At 43.2% G+C, this 14,604-nt stretch overlaps 1 protein-coding gene across 4 annotated transcripts in view; it reads left to right on the forward strand.

The window, feature by feature from the left end:
- Positions 1-10,371: 10,371 nt before the first annotated feature.
- The window catches only part of GPRIN3 (GPRIN family member 3), an 81,849-nt gene continuing 77,616 nt past the window's right edge, over positions 10,372-14,604 (forward strand). For 2 of the 4 annotated variants that reach the window (XM_051819568.3, XM_008267607.5), the window contains exon 1: positions 10,372-10,790. The gene's annotated coding sequence lies outside the window, so the exon portion shown is untranslated. Of the gene's footprint in view, positions 10,791-10,813; positions 11,041-14,604 lie in introns of those variants that run through there. The other 2 variants (XM_089302631.1, XM_017347408.4) reach the window with 1 other exon arrangement.

Consider the following 14,604-nt stretch of genomic DNA (forward strand, 5'->3'; position numbering starts at 1 on the left):
AGTACATCATTCAATTTTTTGGAGATTTCTTTGAAGTTTTTTTTAAAATTTTCTGTAATTTCATTTTATTTGAAAGGCCAGGAAGGGAGGCAGTGGGAGCAGAGACAATAGAGATCATTTGTCCACTGGTTCACTCCTCAAACGCTCAAAGCACACAGGACTGGGCCAGGCTGAAGTTAGGAGCCCAGAACTCAATCCAGGTCTCCCACATGGGTGGCAAGAACACAACTATTGAGTCAACACCTACTGCCTCCCAGGGTGTGCATTAGCAGGGAGTGGGAATCAAGAGTAGAGCTGAGGGCCGGCGCCGCGGCTCACTAGGCTAATCCTCCGCCTTGCGGCGCCGGCACACCAGGTTCTAATCCCGGTCTGGGCGCCGGATTCTGTCCCGGTTGCCCCTCTTCCAGGCCAGCTCTCTGCTGTGGCCATGGAATGCAGTGGAGGATGGCCCAAGTACTTGGGCCCTGCACCCCATGGGAGACCAGGAGAAGCACCTGGCTCCTGCCATCGGATCAGCACGGTGCACTGGCCGCAGCGCGCTGGCCGCGGCGGCCATTGGAGGGTGAACCAACAGCAAAGGAAGACCTTTCTCTCTGTCTCTCTCTCTCACTGTCCACTCTGCCTGTCAAAAAAAAAAAAGAGAGAGAGAGAGAGAGTAGAGCTGGGACTCAACCCAGGCACTCAAACATGGGATATAGATGTCACAACAGCATCTTAATTACTGAACCAAACTCTTGCCTCTTGATTTTTTTAAATTAAATTCATAGACAATAAAACATTGTTTTTGTATCTAAACCTCAGATATCCCTATATACATGTATATTTTCTGGGTAATAAACAGCAGGAAGGACAAGGCATAAACATTTTTTTTCTTTGTGACTCCAGGTTCCCCTTCTATTCTAGAACAGCAATTGGATGAATGAAACGTTCCATTTTGTCCAGCCTAGGAAGCACCATTTACATAGACTATACTTTAGGTTATGTTCCTTGAATTGTGTGATTTCATTACAAGTAGATAAATACAACCAAATCCAGGGAAATCTGTACATATATATTAATCCATAAATATTATGCTTATGCAAGAGTTCATTCATTAATTCATAAAAAGTTGTGATTTCAAATGCCAAATCACTATTTACTCTTGCAATGTTTTCACATCCATTACAAAAAACAAAATCTAGAACCATATCTTACTTTTAATTTATTTCTGGTGTATTTTTCTTTTATGATATGATACTTCACAATCCTACTGGAAATCTTTATAGCTCTCAGTTGAAAAAATAATATTCCATTCTGCATATCATAGATGGACCTGTCAAAAGAAAAGAGCAAGAGGTTAGCTTGCTGACTGGTTGTCTATTTTTGGGAGAATCCCTTGAGGATCTCATACCTGTGTGAGGTTAACACAGGCCAAGTGTATAACTTTGAGTTTTGGTAAGATCGATTCTATTAATTCACCCCAAATGTGACAAAACTCCAGGGAAATTGTATGGACTGGAAAAATTTTTGGAATAAAAACTAGAGTATCAATTTATTTCTGTAGGTTGACCTACTTGGCAAATAGGTGTCATGGATCACAGCACCATGGACTGAATCAGAAATTAAAAGATTACTTGGTGAAGCTCAGCCTTAGTAGAATGGGAGGTAAGATTCCTTTAAAAACTTTATTTATTTGAAAGGCAGAGTGACACAAAGAGAGGGAGAGACAAAGACAGAAATAAAGAGAGAGAGAAAGAAAGAGAGCTTCCATTCTCTGGTTCACTCTCCAAATGGCTGGGCCAAGCTGAAGGCATAGGACTGGAGCTCTTTGAGGGTGGCAGTGGCACAGTGCTTTGGATATCTTCCACTGCTTTCCCAGGCACATTAACAGGGAGCTGGATTGCAAATGGAGCAGCCAGGACTTGAACTAGAACTCTGATATGGGTTACAACATCATAAGCAATGATTTAACCTATACCACAAAGCTGGCCCCAAGCTAAGAATTCTTTAAAAATAATCCCATCAGACTAAATTAGTTGTCCAAATAATTTTTCAAAGAGATTTATCGATAAACAATTCATATGCCATAAAATTCACCCCTTTAAAGTATACAGTACAAAGGAAAATTTTTGAAAGTCTTTAAGAATAGACATATAACTATTGTATGTACTTATGGAGTAATAATCAATGTTGCAATACATATATCATTATATATTGTTCAGATCAGAGTAAGTATATCTGTCTCTTCAAACTTTTATCATCCCTTTGTGGTGAAAACATTCTAACTCTTTTCAGCTTTTTTGAAATATACTATACATTATTGTTTAAAATTACCCTAGTAAGCAATAGAAAATCACATTATGTTTTGACTCTAACTGGAATTTAGTAACCACTAACAAATCTTTTTCTTCCTTCTCTCCATCCAACTCTCCCCAGTCCCTGATAACCAATATGCTACTCTCTACTTCTAAGAGATCAACTTGTTTGTAGATTGCACACATGAATGAGATTATACAGCATCTCTCTTTATATGCCTAGTTTATTTCACTTAGCATAACGACCTCCAGTTCCACCCATGTTGTTGAAAATCATGAGATTTCACCATTTAGGTGACTGAGTAATATTCCTTCGTTTATATGTATTATATTTTCTTTATCTGCTCAGAGGCTGATAAATACTTAGGTTATTCCCATTTCTTGGCTACTGATAATAGTGTTGCAATAAATGTGGAAGAGCAAATGTGAAATTATCACTGTTTGAAGATGGCGTTATCTTATATATATAGAAAATCCCAAAGACTCCATCCAAAAAAACTATTAATTAATTCAGCAAATTTGCAGGATAAAAAATTAACATAGAAAAATCAGTGCTACTGATTTTTTTGATTTTGATGATTGATATACCAATATCAAATCATTTGAAAAAAAAAAGTCAACAAGCCAATCCCATTTAAAGCAACTATAAAAATAAATAAACAGGCCGGCGCCGCGGCTCACTAGGCTAATCCTCCGCCTTGAGGCGCCGGCACACCGGGTTCTAGTCCCTGTCAGGGTGCCGGATTCTGTCCCGGTTGCCCCTCTTCCAGGCCAGCTTTCTGCTGTGGCCAGAGTGCAGTGGAGGATGGCCCAAGTGCTTGGGCCCTGTACCCCATGGGGGACCAGGATAAGTACCTGGCTCCTGCCATTGGATCAGCGCGGGTGCGCTGGCCGTGGCGGCCATTGGAGGGTGAACCAACGGCAAAGGAATACCTTTCTCTCTGTCTCTCTCTCTCACTGTCCATTCTGCCTATCAAAAAATAAATAAATAAAATAAAAATAAAAAATAAATAAATAAACAAATGAGGTTAAAAAAATCACTACAATGAAACCCATGGAAGAAATGAAGAGAGCTCAAAAAGCTGAAAAGACATCCTGTGTTCATGGATTGGAAGAAACAATATTGTTAAAATTCATACTGCTTAAAGTAACATACAGATTCAATTGAATATCTACCAAAGTACAAATTATATTCTGCATGGAATGAGAAAAAAATGCCTAAATTTCATGGTAAGCCACACACACACACAAAAAAAGGCAAACTAGTCTTACACAAAAAGAACAAAGGAGACATTACATTATCTAACTTCAAAATACATTGCAAAGCTGTAATAAGATAGTATGGTAATGGCATAAAAACCAACATAAAGTTCAATGGAACAGAATAGAGAGCCTAGATGTATACCAACATATCTAGAGTCAACTGATCTTTGACAAAAGTGCCAATAACATACACTGGGGCAAGGACAACCTCTTCTATAAATAATGCTGGGGAAATTGGATATCCACATGCAAAAGTATGAAACCAGATCACTATTCCTCACCATGTACAAAAAATTCAAAATGGATCAAAGATTTAAACAGAACATCTGAAACTGTGAACTACTAGAAGAGAACCGAGGAAATACTTCAGGACATTGGAATGGACAAGCAATTTTTGGATAAGACCCATAAAGCACCGTAAACAAAAATTTTAAAAATAGACAAGTGGGATCACATTAAACCAAAAAATCTCTGCACAGCAAAGCAAACAATTAACACAGTGAAGAGATGACCTACAAAATGGGAGACAATATTTTCAAACAATACATTTGACAAGGATTTAATGTCCAGAATATACAACTCAATAGTGAAAAACCAGATGGAACCAAAAACAATCCAATTAAAAAATGGATGCCATGGTTTAAGCAATATTTGGCTTCCAAACCCATGCAAGACTTTAAACCTCAAAGTCATAAGTTCATGTACTAGATAGGTAGAAACTCAATCCAATTATGGCTTTCAGGTGATGAGCCTTATGAAAGGTCCCTAGATCACAGAAGGCATGCCTGTGGATGGTAGTTCTAACAAAGAGGATAGTTATAAGAGCCTGAGCTGGGCCCAGATGGTCTCTATGCTTCCTGGATTGTCATGTGATCCTTCCTGCACCCACACCCCACGCCTCTCTATCACCATCTTCATGAGAAGACAAACCAATGGGACCACCCAATCTTGGACTTGGACCTTCAAAATTGTGAACTACATAGACCTTTCCTCTTTATAAAGTTGGTTTTTGGCCAACGCTGTGGCTCACTTGGCTAATCCTCCGCCTGCAGCACCAGCACCCCAGGGTTCTAGTCCCAGTTGGGGCACCGGCTACTAGTCCCAGTTGCTCCTCTTCCATGGAAGACCCAGAGGAAGTACCCGGCTCCTGGCTTCGAATCGGTGCCACGCCGGCCATAGAGGCCATTTGGAGAGTGAACACACTGAAGGAAGACCTTTCTCTCTGTCTCTCTCTCACTGTCTATAACTCTCTCTGTCTCTCACTCTCTAACTCTGCCTGGCAAAAAGTAAAAAAAAAAAAAAAAAGTTGGTTTTCTCAGCTTTTTCTTCGTAGTGACAAAAATCTAACTAATACAATAGACAATAGAACTAAGCAGACATTTCTCAAAAGAAGGTGTACAAATGACCAACAGGTACATTAGAGTGATGAACAACATCACAAACCATCAGAAATGTGCAAATCAAAATCACCATGACCATCACCTCACTCCAGTTAGAATAGCTATCATCAAAAATTCAAAAGAATAAGTGCTGGACAAGGTTGTTGAGAAAAGGGAGCTCTTTCACACTGTTAATGGGAATGTACACTAGGACAGCCATCCTAGAAAAGCATATAGTAGTTCCTTCCTCAAAAATGTAAAACTAGCTCTACCATATGATACAACAATCCCACTACTGGGTATATATCCACAGGAAATGAAATGAGTATGTCAAAGAGACAGCTGCTCTCCCTTGTTTATTATCATGATAGCCAAGAAAAAGAAGCATTCTAAGAGTTTATCAAGTGGTGAATGAATAAAGAAAATGTGGTACATATACACAAGGAAATGCTATTCAGTCATAAAAAGGATGAAATCAGTACAGCTAAAAAAATCTGTACTCCCATGTTTATTGTGATTCAATACTTTTAGTTTATCCACAAGGTCATGAAACCATCATGGTATTCTAATTTTAGTACCTTTTACACCCCAAAAAAAGATATTCCATACTATGAGGAAGGGGCATTGCAGGAAGGGATGGGATAGAGTACTAACACACACACACAAAACACATCCATGGTGTTGTGGGACAATTTACTAGTGTTTTATAAAAACTATTATTGCACAAAGTGTGTTTAAGAGCAGCATGAGATGAGGTAGTAGGACAAGCAGCAATTTGAGCATCATCCATTATCCTATCAGTTGAACAAGCCCATGGTAAGCGTATTCCTGATGGCGATCATCTAAACATTTGACAATAGTGCACTGATTAAATATTCAATGGAATAGAATGGAATAGGAAGCATTGAATATGCAATGGAATAGAAAACATTAAATATGCAAAGGAATAGAAAAAGGCATTGAGTTTTAAAGAGAAACGAAGAGATGGAGGAAAAGAGGAGGAGAAGCAAGAGAAAGAGGGAAGAAAGGAGGGACAGAGGAAAAGAAGGAAGGAGGGAGGAGGAAGGAAGGAGAAAAGGAGGGAAGGAAGGAGGGAAGGGAGGGAGGGAGAGAGAAAAATAAAACAGGAACCTTCCTCACAACAGACTTACCATGTTCTTCCAGAAATCTGAAGGCACTTAGGTAACATCACAGTGGACCTTAATGTGATTTCAGTGTTTCTCTGTGGATTCTCCATGAAACACATTGCTATGACATTATCCTACATCCTCCTTTCCTTCTCCCTTACAAATAGAGACTCAGTTTGGGCACACAAGATGTCTAGACAAAAAAAAGCAAGTCCAATTCTCCACACTAAGTACTCACTTTCACAGCTTCCCTGAGTCACAGGGTAACCAAATTCTGGCCTACGACTTGCAGGTGGGAGAGAATTCTGGAAGTATTTTTTTTTTCTTTTGTGAAAAACAAAAATAGAAATTCCCTTGTTTTTCACCAGGACTCTTTTTCTCTCTGTCTTGAGTGCAGTTTGCAGAGATATGAGTTTTGGAGAGATGACAGCCATCTTGTATCCATGCAATGATGGGTCTGTTTGGAGCCCAGAACTGGACATTATGTAAGGAGATAAAAGAACTATGGTCTTTGAGCCCAGAAAGCCTGTAATACAGAGTGTCAAGGCAGGCACATGAATTAACTTGAGAACAATTACAAAGCAAACTTACACTATTACTCAGTGCCAAATAATGTAGAGCCAATGGCAGTACTCCAGAATCCACTGTGGGTAACTTGGTCTTGCCAATGCTTCTTGCCAATCTCGCTAAACTGATGAAATTTTTAGGAAAGATGTGACATTTAGAGAAGATTCTCAAATTCTTATATATTTTAAATACATTGTTGCTCCTGTTTAAGTCTCACTAACAATTTCACTGAAAAGGGAAATACAGTATCAAAAAGTCATTGGACTGGCCACTGGGTTACAGTCTGAGTAAAACCACCTACTAGCCAGGGCAGCAAGTTCATTTAAATATAAAGTTCATTTAAACAGCTGGGATTTGGGTTCTTTGGTTTGTTAATTGTGAATAATGATTCATTCAACAAATACTGACTGAGCACTTAGTAAGTGTTGGAAACTGTTTTAGGCAATAGAGATACAACAGGGACCATCGGAGACAAAGTCCTTGACCTCACAGAAGGTAGACATACTATAAAAAATACGTACCACATAAAGCTGTAGTCATAAATATGACAGAAAAATACAAAGCAAAGTAAGGAGAATAGAAAGCACAGCAGATGAGAATGGAGAGGATCTGCTAATTTATATAGAGGGCCTGTGTGTGTGTGTGTGTGTGTGTACACACATGTACAATGGCCTGCTTGATTTGGAGGGAAATAGAAGCAAAATGGCTAATAATATATAAAAAGTATGGGGCTGGCACTGTGGCATAGCGAATAAAGCCACTGCCTGCAGTGCCGTTATCCCATATGGGTGCTCCACCTCCAATCCAGCTCTCTGCTATGGCCTGGGAATGCAGTAGAAGATGACGCATGTGCAAGACCTGGAGGAAGCTCTTGGCTCCTGGCTTCAGATTGGTGCAGCTCCAGTCATTGTGGCCAGTTGGGGAGTGAATCAGCAAATGGAAGATCTTTCTCTCTCTCTCTCTCTTGCTCTTGCTCTTGCTCTTGCTCTCTTGCTCTCTCTTGCACTCTCTCTCTCTCTCTGACTCTTTCTTTCAAATAAATAAATAAATCTTTTTAAAAAAATGTAGTTGCTAGGTTACTTGGTACTATCTGAACATAAGATATTATTACCATTGTTATTATTGAGGATTAAGTCTAAACTCTTTAGCTCAACATTTAAGATACACACACACAGCCTTCCAACCTACCTTTCCAGTTTTGCCTCCACTCTCTTGTATAAATCTAACTTCCAAATAAAGTTTTTCATTCATCTAATTCACTTGGCAAATAATCACACACTATCTTATGTCCTTCCATTGTTTCTTTGGTTTAAATCCTTTATGATTTATTTTTTCATTAATTCTCTCTCCCCAGTGAACTGATAAACTTGTTTAGATGAGAGTCTTTCTAGGAATGCCCTGACCCTAAAGGTCATCAATAATATTTATTATTTGTGTTTGATATACTGGTGTAATGTTTATTATCACTCTGAAAACTGTCATTCTGTTTGGAATTTGGTGTATACTCAATGTTGCGTGAGTTTTTAATCTCCTTATTTATTATGGGACTTTCTACTGTTGAGCAGCAGAATTTTGAAAATTTCTGTATTGTAAATGATAGTCTTAAATTGTGCATGGGATTTCCCTTAAGTATCACCTCAGTGTCAATCAGACCAGCAGCCACTCCAATGGTTTAACGTGTTTTTCACATCCATCACCCAGTGTGTCCTTTCATCACCTAGGGGTATACCTTGCCTCTACTCATTTGTTATTATCATCTCTTGTATGACTTCATACAAATCTTTCTAGTTGGCAGACTTCCCATCATCTGAGAAATCAAACAGATCGCTTCTCTGCCTTTTGGCCAAGATCAAGTATAGAAATCAAGCAGAAGAAAAGGACAAATGAAGAATGACAGGAACTGTAGAATAAACATCAAGCATGGTTTCAATTGGCAGAATTATGGCTCTCCAATGCTGAATCCCTAGGACCTATGAAAATGTTACCTTACATGGCAAACGGAACTCGGCAGATGCGATTATCTTCAGAATACTGAGATGGGGAGGTGACTCTGGATGATGTAGGTAAGCCTAATGTAATCACAAGAGCCCTTCTAAGAAAGATGAAGGGTCAGAATCAGAGTCAGGAGACCAATGATAAGTAGAAGCAGAGATGGGGGTGATGTGTTCACAAGCCAAGGAGTGCAAGAAGCCTCCAGAAGCTGGACCAAACAAGCAAGAAGATTTTCCCCGAAGAGCTTTCAGATGGGATGCACAGCCCTGGCTTGCTCTTTTACTTCAGTCTTAAAATATCTATTTTCAGACTTCTGACTTTCACAAGTGAAAAAGAATATCTTGGGGTTCCCAGCAATTTGTTATAGCAGCCACAAGAAATTAATACAATGCTGTGGTAGCAAAACAGCCCTGAAGTAGATAACTGGCAGCATCTAGCTCCAACTCCAGGCGTAGGAATTGTATAATCTCAGGAAAACCATTCTGCTTCAGTTTCTTTCCCTGTACAGTGAAATTGTGCCTGCCTTGCAGCATTGTGATGCAGAGGGATAGAATTATTCACGTGAGCACTTTGCAAAGTGTTCCACACTAAATATGCATCAACTGTAAAATTGTGGCTTAAAGTTTTCTTTATGAGATGAAGGACTGGAATCAAAGTACTTCTCAGCACTCCGATGCTGTAAATATCACACCATAACCACACCCACAACCATAAAGATGCTCTAGAAGTTGCCTAGTGCTAGGAAGGCCACCCAGGCCCCTTGTCACAACCTTCCTGTCATCAACCAAAATGCACATGGCTAACGGAATTTGCAGCACTTTCAGCACAAGAGCCAAGACACAGCCTTAGCATCCTTCCTAACGCAGTCACTGGAGCTGACAAACGAAGAAGAAACATTTAAAACCCCTGAGCTAGTGGCTTGGAGAGTGTGGAGTTTTGGCCAACAGCATGGGCCTTACCAGGGAACTTTTAAGAAATGCATGTACTCAGGCCCACCCCAGTCCTACAGACTCACAGTTAGCATTTGAGTTCCCCGGGAGAATCCTGTGCCCTGGCTGAGAAGACGGAGTTTGGAGGGGTTTGAATCCCAGCTATGCAGATTCCTAAAGGACTGCCTCAAGCGATGTGTCTAAATCATTTAAGCTTCCCTGTCCACTATGTCTGGATGCAACCCACACCCACCACCTCTCAGTGCAACTCCTCCATGGGCTGTTGTGACAATTAGGCTGCAAGAAAGGCATTTTGCATAGTGTCTGCCAACAAATACTGTTAATAATAGTTCTTGTTATGGTATATTTTGCACCACCCACCAGTGCTAACCTTACTACACGTCCATTCACCACTTCTCAGCAGGAACCATTTCCAAAGCCATTCACGCCCGTGGGGGTGGACTGTGGGCTGCGAAAGGACAGGCATGCTGTCAGCAATGCCATCTCAGGGTACGCACCCCACGGGAAACATCGGCTTGTTGGGCTCCTTCTTTTCAGCTCGCCCCTGCACGTGGCTGCATTAGAAGCCACGGGCTGGAATCAGACTTGGCCTTGCAGTCTGGTGATCTGAGGGAGGGAGCAAGGGCAGGCATTCAGGCTGAGTCGCTCTGGCTCCCCAGCCCTTCCTTAAGCCCCTCCTTGACTTGGCTGCTCTCCTCGCAGCAGAACCAAGACCTGCCAGAACCCTGGCCAGTCCCACCTGGCGCACTTTCCTCCCGGGACCGGGAAGGCGGGGGAGGGGGCTCCGTAGGGGCGGGGCTCGGCGTCCCCTAGCGGCTACCGCCGGGGCCGCCGCCTGCCCAGCCCAAGCCCCCTGTACCAGGGCTCTGCCTGGGCAGCGCTGGACAAATGGGCGCCGCCCGGGCCTGACGGATGAGCCGCTGGACACGTGAACTCCCACCTCCAATTTGGCCCAGCGCCCGGCGGCGGCGGCTGCAGCGGCGCGCAAGGGGCAGCCGCGTCCCCGCCCCGCTGGCGCGCGCCGCCTCCGCTCTTTGCATAGTAATTTCAGTTGCTGATCTCCCAGAGCTTGCTCGCCTGAGCAGGACCGCAGGTCGCGGCCCTACGGAGCCCGCGGTGCGGCGCCCAGAGAGCTGGCGCCAGGGAGATGCGACGGGAAGCCCCCGCCACAGCGCAGGCGGTGGCCCCGCGGCGCCGGCGAGAGGCGGGCGGGAGCAGGTAGGCGACCTGAGGCCGCGCGAGGAGACGCCCCCCGCGCCACCTCCGCCCCGCGGCCGGCCCCGGGGACTCGAGCGTGGCTGGGTGCGCCGAGCCAATGGGGAGGGATTTGGTCCCACGGTTTTGCCAGGGGATCCTTTGCCTGTTGCTCGCGTCCCCATCCCATCCTGCGCTCCAGGAGGGGTGGACTTGCTCGCAGGTGATGGATTTCTCTGCAAGGTCATTGCTCCCTGACGCTCCGGCTGTAAAGGTAAAAGGGGAAGAAGCCTGCTGCTCTTTGGCGAAGGGATTTATAATCAGTCGGGTCCACAAACTGGGAGAATAGACGAATGGAGGGGTGTGTGTGTGTGTGTGTGTGTGTGTGTGATTTTTCTCATTTCCCCATGCTTATTCCCTGTAAGGTCAAAACCCTGTGGACGATATAATAGATATGCATTTATATGCGTGCGTGTTTATGGACACACATAGACACAGTTCCATGTACAGTTCTTCCCGAGGTAGCCAGAGGAAGGGCGGGCAGAGGTTGCTACAGGGAAATCATTGCAGAGACCTGTTTGGTGTCTAGAGGTGAACTTTGGAGCGACATTAAATCAGCATAGAGCCCGGGGTCGAGGAGTGGTTCTGTGGAGATGGGTTTTAGAAAGGTAAGAAGTGGATCTTCACACCACCCTGGCAGATGGCAAAGATGTAGGCAAAATTTCAGACGCAACAATGGACATTGGGAGAGGCGGTAAAAGGAGGACTCCTTGACCCACACTGGGAAGTGCATTTGAGGTGGTGGGGAGGCAGGGAATCCAGATCAGGCTTCAGGGGCCTCCTGGAGGGGCCTGGGTTGGGGGAATCTCTGCTTCGGGTGTAAGCAGTTCAAGGTGAAGGTGATGTGACTGTCCAGAAGGCAACTGAGGAGGGAGGAGGGGAGGGAGGGCTTGATGGGGGAGGCGAGAGACACGGCTCTGAGGCTCTGAGTGGTCACCCAAGCAGCAGCCAGCTTTTATTAAGGCATCTTCCTTCTCTCTCCTGTTCAAGCAGAACTTGGATCTGCTCCACTTAAATATTTTTTACAATACATCTGCTAAAGATTCGCTGGTCCATGTTTTTATTTTATTTTTGCAAGGAATCTGGGTCATGGTGGGACTAGAAGAAGCTGAAGTGTTTACAACACAGCAAGATTCAGAGAGGGAGTTGATGAAGGCTTAGCTTCATGAAATATTTACACATCTCTTGCGTGGGTTTTTGTTTGCTCTTGTTGGTGCTGATGCATATTTTACTTTGATAATGCTTTGAGTGTACTTCTCCCGAATGTGCTTATTTCCCAGTTAGAAACTAGTCTTTCTTTTCCATTGTGCTCACCATTGGCTGCCCTGAGAAACAATTGTGGGACTAAAGATACATGAGTCATAGCACAAAGAAGAAAATCTTCTCTGTTGCTATCCCCAAATAGCAGGAGTTTGCATTAGAGACTGTTCTTTTGAAATAGAGCCACAAAGAACATTGTTTTACCTTTGTGTGTGTTTTAGTGGGGCACTAGGTGGTTGATTGGTAAACAGACAAACATGTAATCCTTGCTTTTGTGAGTCTAGATGCTATATGATTGGAATTTATTTTGGAAACAGAGCAGAGGAGCCCATGGAGCGCCATGTATGCTGTGTTGTGGTGTGGTGAGGCTTCATCCGATCACTAACTAGACTTCTGTGAAAATGCTTAGGGAAGAAATGACAAGAGCCTCAGCCCCAGGGGAAGTGGAGGAGAAAAGCACTGTATGAATCAGATTGGACTCAAGTGGAGGGGAGGTGGATTCCACCAGGCTCTTTTGAAACTTGAGTGTTTTAATTACTGCAAAAGACTCGCTGGATGCGCTTCAGTATTTGTTCCTGCAACATTTTCTCGATTATGCTTCTTATACTCTTAAGAGAAACGCATTTAGATTTAGCAATGCTTCCCTGTGTGACTCTCCAGTCACCAAATCTGCAGCCGCCAGGGAAACACTAAAATATTGGTCACAGAATCACAAAAGCATCAAGTACCAGCCTCAGACAGTGAGGACACAATCTCATCCCAGCTCACACGCAGGCTCTGTCAGTGGCAGCTGCTTCTCCTCTTTTATGCATTTATTCACTCATTCACTTGTTCATTCATGCATTCAACATCCAAGCGCATTTATCCTGAACCAGATGTGGTCCTGGATTGTGGAATGGAAGATTGAACAGCACAGTCTCAGCCTACATATTTTAGAAGGAGATGGATAGAAACAGCTAGCTAAATGCTGTGACAGAGTGCTGAGGAAGCCAGATTGCAGAGGTGGCAAGGACGTGGAAAGTTTCTCGGTGCCCTGATGGATAAGAGGAAGGAGAAGGAGACACGAAAAGGCATTTCAGATACCAGGACCGAAATATGCGGAGTCCCAGGAAAACAAGTAGATGGAGGTGGTTGGAGGATGGAGAGGGAGGCAAATGTGCCCACAAGCTCAAGTCCAGAGCTGCTACCTCAACTGGCCAGCAGACCCTTTGACGTGCAGAAGTGAGGTAGACACATCTATCCTGAGGCTGTGTGGTTCAGATTCCTCGAATATCCATCTTTCACATCCCTACAAACCATGGTTATCTTCATTTCCAATAGCCTGCTTAAAGAGGAGAAAAATCATAATTCTCTGTGCCTCAATGCCTTCATCCGTGAAATGTCTAACACTTATTTTGGCATATGGGAAAATAAAGAATGGCGATTTAAGTTTTCTAGAAATTCAGGAAATCTTGTTTTATGACATGGACATCAGGGAAAAGGGATGGAAAATATGTGTATTCCAAGCACTTAATTGCCCCAGATGACTCCCAAAGCAAATGTGTGAGAGTCTGAACACTTGAGTGGGCAAACAAGTAAATCAGAAACATGGGCTAAGGAGAGCCTGGAGGCCACATATAATTTTTAAATTATTTTTTCCATAGGAAAAATAGTCACAAGAGATCAGGAAATAATCAATAAGTACCCTTCTAGAATGGCACTTTTCAAATTATAGGTCCCAAGCACTGCGAAGTCAGTCTAGGTGGTCTGATCAGCAGTTTTACTCATGAAAATAAAATAGATTGGGGAAACAGCCAAAAAGTATGAATTAGTATTATGCATGGAGCTCTTCAATGTTTGTTTATATGTATGTGTATACTGGACTGATATGTGGAATGTGTCTCTTACATCATGTTCCAAAAAGTCCAGAAGCTCTTGCTCGAAGTGATACAAAGAAGGGATGCTTCCAGTTTGCAAAATGCCAAAAGGTGACAAAGAGGTATGATGTACTCACCTTTGTGCAATATTGTAAGTAGCAAAATCGCCTTATTGAGAAAGGCAAGACGCTGGCTATAAAATCAGAGAGCAAGACCTTGGGGACTTAATTTATCTGGAAGGGATTAAGGGGGAGATGGAACTTGAGCTAGTTTATGAAAGGCAGCTGGTGCGGGAAGGGATCCCAATCCAGGAGAAAGCAATGAATGAGGGGAGGTCTCTGAAATCTGTTTAAGAATCATTTAGAAAAGATGAGCTCATCATTGTGGCATTATGGGTTGAGTCGCCACCTGCAATGCCAACATCCTGTATGGGTGCCAATTTGTGTCCTGGCTGTTCCAATTCCCATCCAGCTCCCTGCTAATGCGCCTAGGAAAGTGGCAGAAGATGCCCAAGTGCTTGGACCCCTGCACGTGCATGGGAGATCTGGAAGAAGCTCCAAGCTTCAGGCTTTGGCCTGGCCCAGCCTGGGTAGTTGCAGCCATTTGGGGAATAAACCAGCAGATGGAAGATCTCTCGATCTCTCTCTCTCTCTTTCTCTTTC

Source organism: Oryctolagus cuniculus, chromosome 8, assembly GCF_051225735.1.
Source record: "Oryctolagus cuniculus isolate XC-2025 breed Fujian yellow rabbit chromosome 8, ASM5122573v1, whole genome shotgun sequence".
NCBI classification, from domain to species: Eukaryota; Metazoa; Chordata; class Mammalia; order Lagomorpha; family Leporidae; genus Oryctolagus; species Oryctolagus cuniculus.